The following is a 13,693-nucleotide window of genomic DNA, read 5'->3' on the forward strand; positions in this document are numbered from 1 at the left end:
TAGCTAAATTCTACTTCTTTTTTTTTTTTCGTTTGCTTACTGGATGTTCACTAATATATTCAAATTTGCATTTCATTGAGTGTTCACCTGTTTATAAAGCTTATACAAAAACTATAAATAGCATCACATTGCAGTTCTGATAGTCTGTTGATAACTGCATGAAACTAGCTTGACCACTTGAAATCAAGTACTGTATTACTGAAGAGTGACTTGCACTTGGTTACTAGAACACTTAAGACGATAATCTCCTTACATGTAAAGTGTAAAGACATTCTTAACTTCCGCGATGCTGTATTCCACTAATGAGATTTGGTTTACATCAGTCAATACTTAGAAAGATTTCTGAACAAGGCAGAAATGTTCTTTAAAAATACCCGCCCACATGCCGTTAGGAGTCCCAACTATTCTAGCGCTGCTTTAACAACAGTCATTGGAGCCACCAATAGCAAGACATAGATAACTATCCCAACATACTCTATCTCCTGACGTATGTGGTTGTCTCAATCACTCCGCTAGTTAGAGAGAGAGAAAACTTGCGAAACCAGTTTTGGATGACGGTCGCCTTCACTTTGCCACTCCTTCGACGTTCATTCTATGCCTAAGGGTTACTACTGAGCGTCGTTAGTTCGGCGGGTGAACACAAACAACCAAGAGTCGAAGTCAAGGTCTTTTGAGAAGCGGGTACTTATCAATCACCTTCACACAGATCTTAAGATCAGTTTGACTTTTGGAGCTTTTCAAATACTTGCATTATTGTTGCTTAGTCGAGGGAAGTTAAAAATCATTGGGCAGTTATGAAACGCATCGAAGTAAGAAGCCACTGGGCACGTAAATGCTGACCAAGTTATCTGTAAGTCATCCGGATGTAGACTGCATTGTTGAAATACTCGCCACTGCAGGTCGCTCGTACCTGTTCAAATGTGGGAGAATCATCTGTTTACTCCCGTCCTCTCAACCAATTCTGTTTGATCATTTCAAGTGAGTAGCTGATTTTCTTTTCGTAAATATTTAATTTTTATATTTTGTATTATTAAGGACTACAATGGCTGTACAATACTTTGGTTAAGTCGTTGCTTTGGTTGCCATAATTTCAAATACTTATAGTGACTTTAAGGCACTTTTAACTTTTTAAAATATAAAGTCGGTCTTTTTTTATGGCACACTTTTATTTTTAAATGACCATTTAATCGCAGTTTTATCGATTAGTTATAACAGTAGATGATAACGGAATGACCAACTTATTTTGTTAATTATTTATAAAATTAGCAAGTTGAAAAATAACAGTTTAATTACATAGTATGCATTTAATATTTCCTTTATATGTAAATACTGTATGAGTATTATGTTGATTTTTTTTTTATCTTTCCGTTATGCTACGAGCAGTGAAATGAAAAAAATATAACTGTTTTCCCAATTAAATTCTACATATCCTCCAACTTTTTCCCCTACAAGATCTTTATAATAGCAACACTATCCTAAGGATTTATTCTAATAAAAATATCTAAAAGATTTATAATTAACGATTTTCCCTTATTGCAAGCAAACAAATAAAGAATACTATGAGAGATGATTTTATGAGAATCATCCATCCTGGCAAAATTAGATCTACTCCAATCCAGTAGCTAAGAGATATTCCTTGCGAAGCATGAAATATATTCAGAATCCTCAAATACAAAGGCTTAAATCAAGATATCTCGCATGAGGACTTTCCCAGTTGGAGAAACCAGACACTCAGGAAGAACGAATTATCCTTGGGAATGCAACTTAATATCCCTGATCCTATTTTGAGACCTATAGAATTTGACTTCACTTGACATTTCTGATCCATCTTTATTCTCATCAGAATCGGATATGAGAGATGTCACCTTCATTGGCTTGCACTGACCTCCTCCTTCTCTTTTCCCTTCATGGCCGCTGTAGAAGCTCATTCCAACTATCAGACTTACAGGCAATAACTAAAACTGTCCAACCATCAGACCAATAACAAAAACTGCACATTCCTTTACGAGTCTATAGAGATTTGCACAAAGCATTTTCAGCAGCAACTGACTGGATTAAACATTTTAAGAAACAATTTTGTATTGATATTAACAGTGGCGGCTCGTGTCTTGAAATCGTGGGGGTGCTGCAACTTTCGAAATATACACACACACACACACTGTAAGTACAGTGTATACGTGTTTGGATAAAATATCAAAATTATGATAAAAATTTTAAAAAAAATTAAACATGAAAAAATATTGTTTATTATCGATAAAATTATACAGTTTGGTATAATTCAAAATTACTTAAAAATAAAATATATTCTTCTTGTTTTGTTTCATGAAAAAATATTGTTTATTATCAATAAAATTAAACAGTTTAGTATAATTCAAAATTACTTAAAAATAAAATCCATTCCATTAATTGTAATTAAAGGAATGCATTTACAATTTTTGGACATTACAATTAAAGGATTTAATTGTAATGTCCAAATATTTACTCCGTCTCTTTAAATATTGTTTAATATTTAAATAAGTGCTGCTAGAGTCCTTCACCCTCCTAAGTGCTACAAGATGAATTTTTATTATTTTTTATACAAAATAAGAGAATTGTATAGGATTGTTGATGATAAAATTAAATATTACAAGCAAATATAAATAAATTCATAAATATATTTATATATCGAGAAAAACTGGGGGGTGCTGCAGTTCCGTAGTGCCTATGCACGAGCCGCCCCTAGATATTAATAATGTTGTTCTGCTTATAGTATGATTTGCATATTATCGTACGCTAAATAATAAATAATTGTTGGAAAAAATCTATTAGTCTTAAACAAAAGTAAACTATAAGGATTTCATCCCACACATATCGTACTCTGGGTCCTGCATTCCGGGAAGATAAGGAATTATCACTAAGTTACTAGCTAACTGGTTATGTAATATTTTATAATATTAAAACTGACTTTCCCCTAATACCAAAATTTATCTGATCATTTTCTATCTAAATTCTTCATTTCTCTCTCTCTCTTTCTTTGATGACAAAAAATGGACATAACAAAGATAGCAACCTAGGTCGGGATCCAACTCTTAAGAACTTTTCGTTACATTCCTCCATATAAGGAATATCGTCAATGCGCTCCTTCTATTCTATTGTGTCTCTTAATTTTAATAAATTAATACGTTTTTAAGTTGTTAATATGAATTAATGTTATTTATTAATGTTTGCATTTATATGGAAGAAATAATAGTTATTTGCTAATCTTTGAATATTCATGTGTATTATATAAATACGATGGATATTATTTCAGTAAGGTCTTAAAATGAACTAGACATTCGAAAATATTATGATTCTAAGTACGTTGTAATTAATGATGAAGAGATTACACACAGCGTACAGAAATAATAACAAAAATAAATAAATAAATAAAATATCTGACAATGTTTTCATCTTACAGCGCGCTCCTCTCCTCCGATCAAAACCAAAAGCTTGGTAAAAAGTAGCTAGAGAACATAAAGATGGTGGTCATCCATGAAATACAGCTATCAATAAATTAGTATTTTCTGATACTAAGATCTGCGTTCCTACACTCTTTTCAATTGTTTTTCTACTTTTCTAAATCACATGACTGTGTAGCTATACTAGCAAACGTGCCATGCATACTTGTTTTTTTTCTTCGCTCATGCGTATTCTGACGTATATACATGCACGATTACCTAAGGCTAATGAAGGAAAATGACTTTGACTGGCATACAGTCCGTACTTATTTAGTCACAACAGGTTTTCACAAATCATCTACGGTTACAATTATTTATTATGTTTCGTTTATCTCTGGTAATTTTCTTCAACTCACTGCATCTCTTAAATGTTAGCCATCCTATCATCATCGAAAATCTTCCTACTGTGTTGCGAAATATTATGAATTTAGTCAATAGAACTCAGTCAACTTGCAAATAACCGACTGACACAGCTTATACAGTTTTGCGCAGGAATCACGTTCAAAGTAGCAGTAATGGCAAACAAAATACTGTAAAAGTCCCAATCGTCTTTTTTGAGAATGCCATCTAAAGCTAAGTTGTATAACAGATGAATATTTCAGAAGAAAAATAAAAATAGTTTTGTCCAGTCATCACGTGACTATGATATTTAATGAGATTAGTTGACAATATTGGCGGAAAATCCTACCTCGAAATTATAGTGTAATGTATTGTCATTAGAGTTGGAGATTTGCCAGCATTTTATAAAATACACGATAAATGAAAAACGTCTCTACATTCTGCTATTAAAAAAACCATTCATCAAACAGTGGGAATATGGAAATACCATTGTTTAATGAATGGGAAATCCCGTGATACTTTGAGGTTACAGAACGATTCAAATTTTGTACTAAAAATTAATTTAAAAATATATCAGCTATAAATTTGTATTTTATTTGGGGCATTCCTAAAATAAAATATTAAAATCCTTTACAGACGTGTAATTTTAGCTGGAAGATAATCTTCACCGCCTGGTGAACTGAAGCTTAACTGGAGATCTAAATTGGGCTGAAAAAAAAGTACAGTTTGGTCTCTAGAATAGGCTTTTGGGATTATTTAATCCTCAATTTATTTATTTAGCGTATGATGATATAACGGCCGTGGGGCCCCTTTTACGAGGGAGTACGGTATCATCTCAATCCCCCCCCCCAAATTTTATCCAGGCTCGGAACCGGTACAGCTGACGAATCAGACCTATGGCTGGGGCTTAAGTATTTCTGACTGTAATCCGTGTGTGTTCAAAGGGTCGGTTTGCCAGCTTGCGGGAGGAAAACCCCAAAAAAAAACTGGGGAAAAAACCCTGCTATCTACGCCCAAGACCGGCTAGCTAAAATTATACAAACGATTTCAGTTTTTCTTTCTTTCCTTCTTTTTCTTTTTTAAAGGAATCATTAATGAATCCTCAATCAATCCGCCGGACTAATGCACAACAAGTTTACAATTTTCTGTGGGCAGAATTAAAAAAAGAGAAAGAAAGAAAGAAAGTAAAACTGAAATCGTTTGTATACTGAACGTATATATTAGAAGCAGTAACTCACCAAATTTTAGTGATTCACAAAAAAAGGAAGTAATATTCCTGCTCCGTTGTGCATGCGTGACTGAGTGTTAAAATGGCGTAGTCCAGAATGTAACAGAAAGTGCAATACTGTTTCGCCTTGCTGAAATTCATGCAGGCATGAAAACAGGAACTATATGAGCAACATAATACGAACAGTTGTTAGAAATTAGTTCTGTATTGGCGAAGATATGAAGCGGGAATCGAGAAGGGGATTAGAATGGACTTGAAACATTACTGGAAGCTTTGCAACATAGTTCCACTCGTTATGCCACAAATCCTTGGCATATCATATATGATATTGTGCACAAAAGACTGTGGATTAGAGCTTAAGGATTCAGTTGGTTTCAAAAGTTACAAGTAAGTGACAAACTTTAAACCGTAGCAAGTTCACATTGGAAAAATCATCGAGGATTGATGATGGCGATGAATTTCGCGACCACTGCATTTTATGAAGTTACCTTCTTGTTGCTAGTAGGGTACATCACAACTGCCGAATCTGAGGAGAAAGTGACAATCCACAAATTGTGACGAAATTAGAGTGTGTTGTATCCTCACATGGGCTTTCGTGAGTGGGCCACCCCCCCCCCCCACACACACACACACGCGCGATGAATTGAGATATATTAGAAGATTGACCCAGTCACCAAGTTTCGGCGCGTCAGTTTTCATTTACGTAACGCCGATTCTGTTTCATGCTTTATGCCGTAAATAGTTTTGTTTTGGTTTGGTTTTTAGAGAAGTGTTTCTTAAACTATGTTCCCCAGTGCCTACAAATGAATACCAGTTAGTATCAAGAAACGTCATATCTCACCTAGATGATCACGTGCGTCGCCGTGTGCTCTTGACAACTATTTAAGAATGCTGCAAGGTAATAATTACAATTGAAAAAAACAAAGGATCTTTCGGAGATCGATAAACTCCGATTGTGGATGTCCGTCTGGCTGGAGTCACGATTTTGAAATCAGCAGAGCTGGTTTCGCAAAAGGCGAGATATCCTGAGTGTTTAATCAGTGGTAAAATAATCCCATTGCTTGTCTAAGAGGCGTAACTATAGTCCAGAACGAAATCGCTGTCGTCTGAGAAAGCTTGTACGGACAAACAACTTCTTGTGTGCAGCAATTGACCGAAACATTTACTGAAGGATGTTCCCGAACCATGTCTCACCGAACTTGCACAGGGAATCGAAGAGGGTCGGTATTGGCAGTCGCATGTCGATACGTAAAATAAAAGTTTCTAATACAGTGTATAAAGTTGTTTACGCGTTTTAGTGCAATATTTTTGTTGAGGAGTATTTCTTTTAAAAGTATGATGTTTAGGTTGAGCACATTGCATATAGGTTTGTGTAAATTGTCTACTGGTTTTTAGTGAGTATACTTTATGAAACTGTAGCGGTAGAGAATGTGCGAACAACTAAGCCTAATTTGAGTAGAAGCTTATTATAGTACTTTGTTGTATGCAACTGCTTAAGAATTTCTGTCGCTAGTACTATGCTGTTCAATTTAGTTAAGGAATCCTAATATAAGTGGAGGGTTAGCGAGAGGCCAACCACCCCCTCCTGTAAAAACCCTATTGGTTACGAAACAAGCACCACAGAAGCCTCGGAATTTCGGACGCCTTTGCGACTATGATTATTAATCGTTTTGGGACCTGGAATGTACGTAGTTTGGTGAAAGAAAGGGGGCTCTTTTTAATGTGACGAATGTCTTACGACAGTATAAAATTGGACTTTGTGCTGTACAAGAAGCGCGTTGGCCGGGACAAGGCTCGACCCGCAATCAGGGGTACACGCTATACTATAGTGGTGACGACAGAGGACGAAGAGTCCGCGGAACTGCGTTTTTAGTTAGATATTGTTAGATATTATATTACACAAAAAGATAACTTTTTGTGTAATATTTTAAATTTTAAACCTGTGAACAATCGGCTGTGTACTATTAGAGTTAAGGGATTTTCAAAATGTGTCTATTGTGAACTGTTATGCGCCTACTGAAGAGAGCTCGGAGGAGGGCTAAAGATTGTTTCTACGAAGTGCTTGAGCGTACTTGTAATAATCTACCGTCCTATGACGTCAATCTAGTGGTGGGAGATTTCAACGCGAAGCTGGGGAGAGAGAGCGTGTATGGCGCCCTTTCGTGGGTAGTGAGAGCCAAATGAGGAGTGCAATGATAACGGGATCCGACTTGCGAGTTTTGCCGCTGCTACAAGATGCTTTGTAAAGAGCACTATGTTTGCGCATAAAAACGTCCACAAACAGACCTGGAGATCGCCGGACGGTAGAACAGCTAACCAAATAGACCATGTACTAGTGTACATGGTCTATTTGGTATATGTATCACCACAGCTCCATCTCGGATGTGAGAAGTTTCAGAGGAGCAGATGGAGATAGCGACCACTATCTGGTAGCCTACGATTTCAGGCATAGAACTGCAGTTCAGAAGCCCGCGTGTTCTACCATACGATCGGCATGGGACCTGGACAAGTTGAAAACAGAGGAAGGCAAGCGGGCTTTCCAGTTAGACTTGCAGAATCGTTTTGGGGAGTTACAAGAGGAAGAGGATGATCCGGATGGGATGTGGGACACCATCAAAAATACTGTCGCGTTAGCTGCCTCGAAATCTGTGGGAAAGAGGTGAAGAAAAGCATGGTTTAATAGACAGTGTGAAGAAGCTGTAGCGAAACGAAGGGAAGCACTATTGAACTACCTAGCGGATAGCAGGAAGAAAGTTGCATATGAGAGGGTGAGAAGAGTGGTGAATACATGTTTATGCAGGGAAAAGCGGAAGTGTCTTAATGAGAAAGTGGCTAGTATAGAGAGAAATAGGGTGACGAATAATGGACGGGAGATGTACCGGACGATAAAAGCCATGCGAGTTGCCCAGACACAAGCGGCAACCATAAGAGACGAGAGTGGAAATCTATTAAGAGACTCAAAAGATGCTCTCGCTCGGTGGCGTAGATATTTTGCGAACTTGCTGAATGTCAATGGTGGAACGTCAATATCGGAGGATTATACTCCTTATCAAACTGCTGAATTTATTGAAGAGCCGACATTTGGTGAGATTACTCGTGCTATCCGCATGCTGAAAAATAATAAGGCTCCAGGAGTGGACTGTATACCGGCGGAGCTCCTGAAGAATGGTGGGGACGTCCTGCTGGAGCAGCTGCACCGACTCATCTTGATGATCTGGCGAGAAGAAATGCTGCCGGACGAGTGGAAGGAGTCGCTGATCACCCCAGTATATAAAAAAGGAGATAAGACTCAATGCGGCAACTATAGAGGCATCTCACTGCTGTCGATTGGCTACAAGGTGCTGTCTAACATCATGTTAATGCGCCTCACACCATATGCAGAAGACTGCCTTGGTGACTACCAGACGGGCTTCAGGAGGAACCGTTCTACAATAGACCAACTCTTCATGCTGCGCCAAGTTTTTGAAAAGTGCTGGGAATATAACCGGGAAGTTCGTAATATTTTCATAGACTTTTCTAAAGCCTATGACTCAATAATACGCCCAAAAATATGGCAGGTGTACAAGGGCTGGGAATTCCTCGAAAACTCCGAAAAATGGCGCAGGTGTGCGTAGCTGGTTCGAGAGCAAGAGTGAAAGCAGAAAATGACCTTTCGGACCCGTTTCAAGTACAGACCGGTGTGAAGCTGGGTGATGGGCTTTCTCCGATTCTCTTCAATCTAGTGTTGGAAAAAGTAATTAGAAACACACAGCAAGTGGCAGGTGGAATCGACATGGGGGTGCAAGTTAGGATTCTTGGCTACGCTGACGACCTGAACGTTATGGCGCATCAACGGGACGACGCGGTGGCATTGGTAACTGCTATTGAAGAAGCTGCAGAAGAAGTTGGCCTGAAAATAAATGCCGAGAAGACAAAATACCTTTTTATGAGTCGCCATGCTGCTCAAGATCCAGAGGGAGCTGCACAGTTTGAGAGGGTGAAGGTATTTAGGTACTTGGGTTCTTTCGTGACTGAAGATAAAGTTGAGGCTGATGTCCAGAGTCGGGTAAATGCTGCGAATGTGGCCTATTATCAGGTGCATCCCCTTTTCGCCTCGCACTTGCTGTCTTGGACTACAAAGGTGGGACTATACAAGACTTTAATCAGGCCTGTTCTCCTCTACAGTGCTGAAGCGTGGACTTTCACGGCGAGACAAGCCAATCACCTGAGAGTATTCGAGAACAAGATGCTACGACGTATCTATGGAGGGGTCATGGCAGACGGAGTCTGGAGGATGCGGTCCAATGCTGCCATACACGCTTTATACAACTCGGCAGACATCTTGATGGAGCTGCGAGCCCAGCGTCTTCAGTGGCTGGGGCACCTGTGCCGTATGGGCCCCGAAAGGACTGTGAGACAAATGTGGGAGGCCCGACCCCGATCAGGGAGGCCGCCAGGGAGACCGAGAAAGAGATGGGCGGATCAGGAGAAGGAAGACCTGCAGGCTGTCGGGCTGGAGACCAGAACGTGGCGGACAGTTGCAGAGGACCGTGCCCAGTGGCGACATGTAGTGCTTGAGACCAAAAGTCCCCCCGGACTGATAGCGCCTGGCTAATGTATTGTATTGTAATGTAATACAGTGTTGCAAAACAGAAGGAATCAAGCCTAATTTTCTATCAGTCGGAATACGGCTCCTTTAACTTAACACTCTTTAATGGGGAATGGCTCTTTTTTTTTTTTTTTTTTCACATGCTATCTTCCCCAACGACATCAAGAAATTAACCAATAAATATATAAGAAATACAAAAATTAATTCTTGTTCTGTAAATATATAAATGTTTACAAACTCAGTATACAGCATATTCATTCATTACTCATACATTATGGAACTGATAAAAAATAACAGCCTCTTTTAAACGCCATGTGCATGTGTGGCCTTTAAGAAATTCGTTTTTTTTTTTATATCTCCTCCAACGGAAGGTTTTAAACCTATAGTACTTCTTTCCATATACAATAAAGATTTCTATTTTTTTAAATTTTAATTTATTTTTTGTATTTTTTATTTAATTTTTTTGCGTATCCGGCAATCTTACTCTAGAGAAAAACACATAAAACTTTTTAAAGCCGTTTCAGGCTTCCAATAAGTGGGAAGGAAGTCTCTCATCAGGCGATGAAATTCATTCCTCACCTAAAGACAATCACAAACACGGTGGGATTCGAACCCACAATCTGCTAGTTGGAGAGCGTATTCCTTAACCACTCGGACAAGCAAGTCAACAGCTTAGTTATTGGAGCTTCTTCGCTCCTTCCGATAGCTACAATTTTACAAATTAATCACAATTTACAGTTATTTCAATGGACATTACTATCTCATCCAGAGAAAAAATGTGCCAATCCTTAATTACGGAAACCACGTATACGTTAATCGATCATCAGAAGTCTTGCATTCCTGATATACCATCATCAATTACTGAGCAACATACATGTCACAAATTGGGAAGATCAACAGCGGTGGATGACTGAAATGCTCTTAAGGATAAGGTGACTGCAGACCCTTCTGTTACTGATGTCAGACGTGTTTTTCATTGCTTACAAGAAAACGATACTGAACCTGTGAGAGGTGCCACCCTATTCAGAAACACGGTGATAAAATTTTCACCAACTTAAAACAAGAACAAAAAATGATTCTTCCATTACACCTTACGAAAACACTGAAATATACATGGGATCTCAAATGGATCATCTAACTGAGACTGTATCATTATTGGAGCAAAGAATGACATTGGTGGAAAACCACATGCATGATATGGAAAAGAAAACATTCCCTATGAAGTCTCATGGAAGTGATATACAGCCTCTCCAGTCCAGCGATGCATCATCAAGTAACACTTCGTTAACGTGAATTACTTGTGAAGCAAGATCCCCAACTTATAAAAAATCTCACTTGGCAAATTTGTTTTAAGCATAGTAAAAGCTTGCCATCATTACAGAAACATGAATTTCTGAAAATCTTTTGGCGGCCTCGTTGACCGAGTGATTAGTGTATCCGCTCTCCAGTCAAAAGGCTGCGGGTTCGAATCCCGCCGTGGGCATGTATGTTTGTGATTGTCTGTGAAAAATACTAGTAGTGGTGGTGGGCAGTAGATGGCGTTGGTGTAGTTGGTGGATTGAGTGGTGGAGACAGAGAACTGTGGAGTAGGTGCCCTCTCTCGATGAGTCTTTGGACTCCCTGGAGGTGTCACTAATAATAATAATGATTGGTTCAATCAAACTCAATTAAATTTTGATGCAGCACGGTAATAGATAGTTTCCTCTTCATGCTAGAAATTGCAAACCAAGTTAGTCACGGCAGTATGAGAAGGTCAGCTAAAGGCAAGAATATGCTTCAGTAGTGGGTTTTAGTTTCCATAAAAATAAATAAAGAAAGAATTCTTATCCTTCCATATTATTGCATGTAGTGCTTAAGTGATTTCTGGGATGGTCGGAGTACAAATCAATTTTTCGGTGCTTTTTATAAATGAAAGATTTGTCAAGTAACTTTTTGATTTAATGTTAATAGGCCGTTTTTTTTTTTATTAGTTTTAGAAAAAAATGTCAGCACAGACAGACACGAGATAAAAGATATTCTTGTTCAATTTTTTCCAAGCCGCTTAAACCATGTCTTTAACTGTATACCGTTTACTATTATTAGTAGTATTATTAAGAGAGACCTTCAGGGGACTCATCGAGGGAGGCCACATACTACACGCACTAGCTATCATACTTATTCTTGAATTCATTCACACTGCCTGCAGATACCACATCCAATGGCAATCCATTCCAATCACACACCACCCTATGAGAAAAAAAATCTAGCCCTCATCCCCTTGTAGCAGAATTCATTCTCAGCTTCCAAGGATGTTCTCTTGTCCTTTCCCCACCTTCCATAAAATGAAAAATTCCATCAACTGAAATCCTGTATGACCCTTTCAGAAGTTTGTACGTTTCAATCGTATCACCCCCCTCTTTCTCCTATTTGCTACTGTTTGGAGTCTACAAATTCTCAATCTGTCTTAATAATCAGTATTCCACAAACCTGATATCATTTTAACATTCTCCTTTGTTCTCTCTCTCTCTCTCTCTCTCTCTCTCTCTCTCTCTCTACTGTATCAGAATCATAACGGCAACCAGGACACAAGATCTGCGCAAAATAGTCTAAGTAAGGTCTTATCAAGGCCTTGTACAGAGGCAAAATTGGCATCCGTATCTTTACATGTTCGTTTTAGCATTGCAATTATCTTTTTGAGTTGTATTTGCAATCTTTGCTGCATTGCCCTGAACTTCAACTTCCTATCTACTAACACTACAAGATTGCTTGGAGCGTTAGTTTTCTAGAAGAAACTGATGAGATTAGATTCCTAGCCTCATCAGTTTCTTCTAGTATAATCCCACCAATATAATATGACATTGGATATCTAATTACGACGAAGTGGATAACTTTACATTTACTGACATTGAACTGAGAGATCTATTTTCCCAAGTCCACAATTCCAGCTATTCAAATCATTTTGCAAGTATTGCATATCAGCAGCATTCCTAATAATCCTTCCTATTTTTGCATCATCAGCAAATAGCTCTATGTCGCCAGTCAAATCCTTCCCAATATCATTGATGAAAATAATTTTCACATTTGACGTCCGTAGACTCTGTATGATCACTGCCGTACCTCACATGGTTTTGGCAATGATGTCTTCTGCTAGAATAAGTGGTAGGGTCGCAGATTCCCTTTCCACACAAAGTTTGTAGGACAATCTCAAACATCCATGCCCACGGCGGGATTCGAACTCGCAGCCTCTTGGCTGGAGAGCGGACAGGCTAACCACTCGGCCAGCCAGGACGGCTATCATTAATGTACAGATTGAATAACAGTGAACCAAGGACAATCCTTGTGGTACACCACTGTTTACCTTAAATCTTGCAGACTCACACCCCGCCGGTATACTTTTTGATACCTGTCAGTTAGCCATCCTCTTATCCATGCCAATAGTTTATAATCAAAACCCATAGTCTCCAATTTATGCAACAGTCTACCATGCTGTATTCCGTCAAAAGCCTTAGCAAAATCCAAAAGTATCATGGGTATCCATTTCCCTTGTCTAGTTCAACGGTAACATTATTATAGATGGTGAGCATGACTTTCCCTTAGTAAATCCATGTTGCTCATTGCAAAGTAGAGATTCACTGTCAACCCATTTCTGAATGCAAGCCCTGACCATTTTTTTTTTTTTCAAAATCTTCACCACTACCAGTTCTGAGATACTAATTGGTCGATAGTTAGATACACCGGTCTTTGCACTACCATTAGGCAATGGGATTATCATACATTCTTTCCATTCCTGCGGAATCTTCCGTGTTCTGAGACTCGTATTAAACAGCCTGGTCAAAGGAATAGCCAGTTCAGCTGAACACTCTTTTAGCACCCGTGCTGATATCCCATCAGTCCCTATTGATGAATTCTTATTCAGTTTGCGCAACAGCTCTAATACCTATTTTTCATATTCCTCAGTTTCTTCACTCAGTGAAGAGGTAGGCAGTGAACTCAATGTTGCATACACCAGGTTGATATCTTTTAGCAAAGTGGACACATTAGTTGAACAATCATCTGCATTCCGAAGAGTTATTCTTTCATATT

General features: G+C 38.6%; 1 protein-coding gene across 1 annotated transcript in view; it reads left to right on the plus strand.

Moving 5' to 3' along the window:
- Positions 1 to 550: 550 nt before the first annotated feature.
- LOC150105740 (protein toll-like) overlaps positions 551 to 13,693 on the plus strand; it is a 50,176-nt gene continuing 37,033 nt past the window's right edge. The window contains exon 1 of the mRNA XM_090394545.1: positions 551 to 978. The gene's annotated coding sequence lies outside the window, so the exon portion shown is untranslated. The remainder of the gene's footprint in view (positions 979 to 13,693) is intronic.

This window comes from Typopeltis vanoorti, chromosome 6 (assembly GCF_054136105.1).
Source record: "Typopeltis vanoorti isolate ZY-2024b chromosome 6, IOZ_Tvanoo_1.0, whole genome shotgun sequence".
NCBI lineage: Eukaryota > Metazoa > Arthropoda > Arachnida > Uropygi > Thelyphonidae > Typopeltis > Typopeltis vanoorti.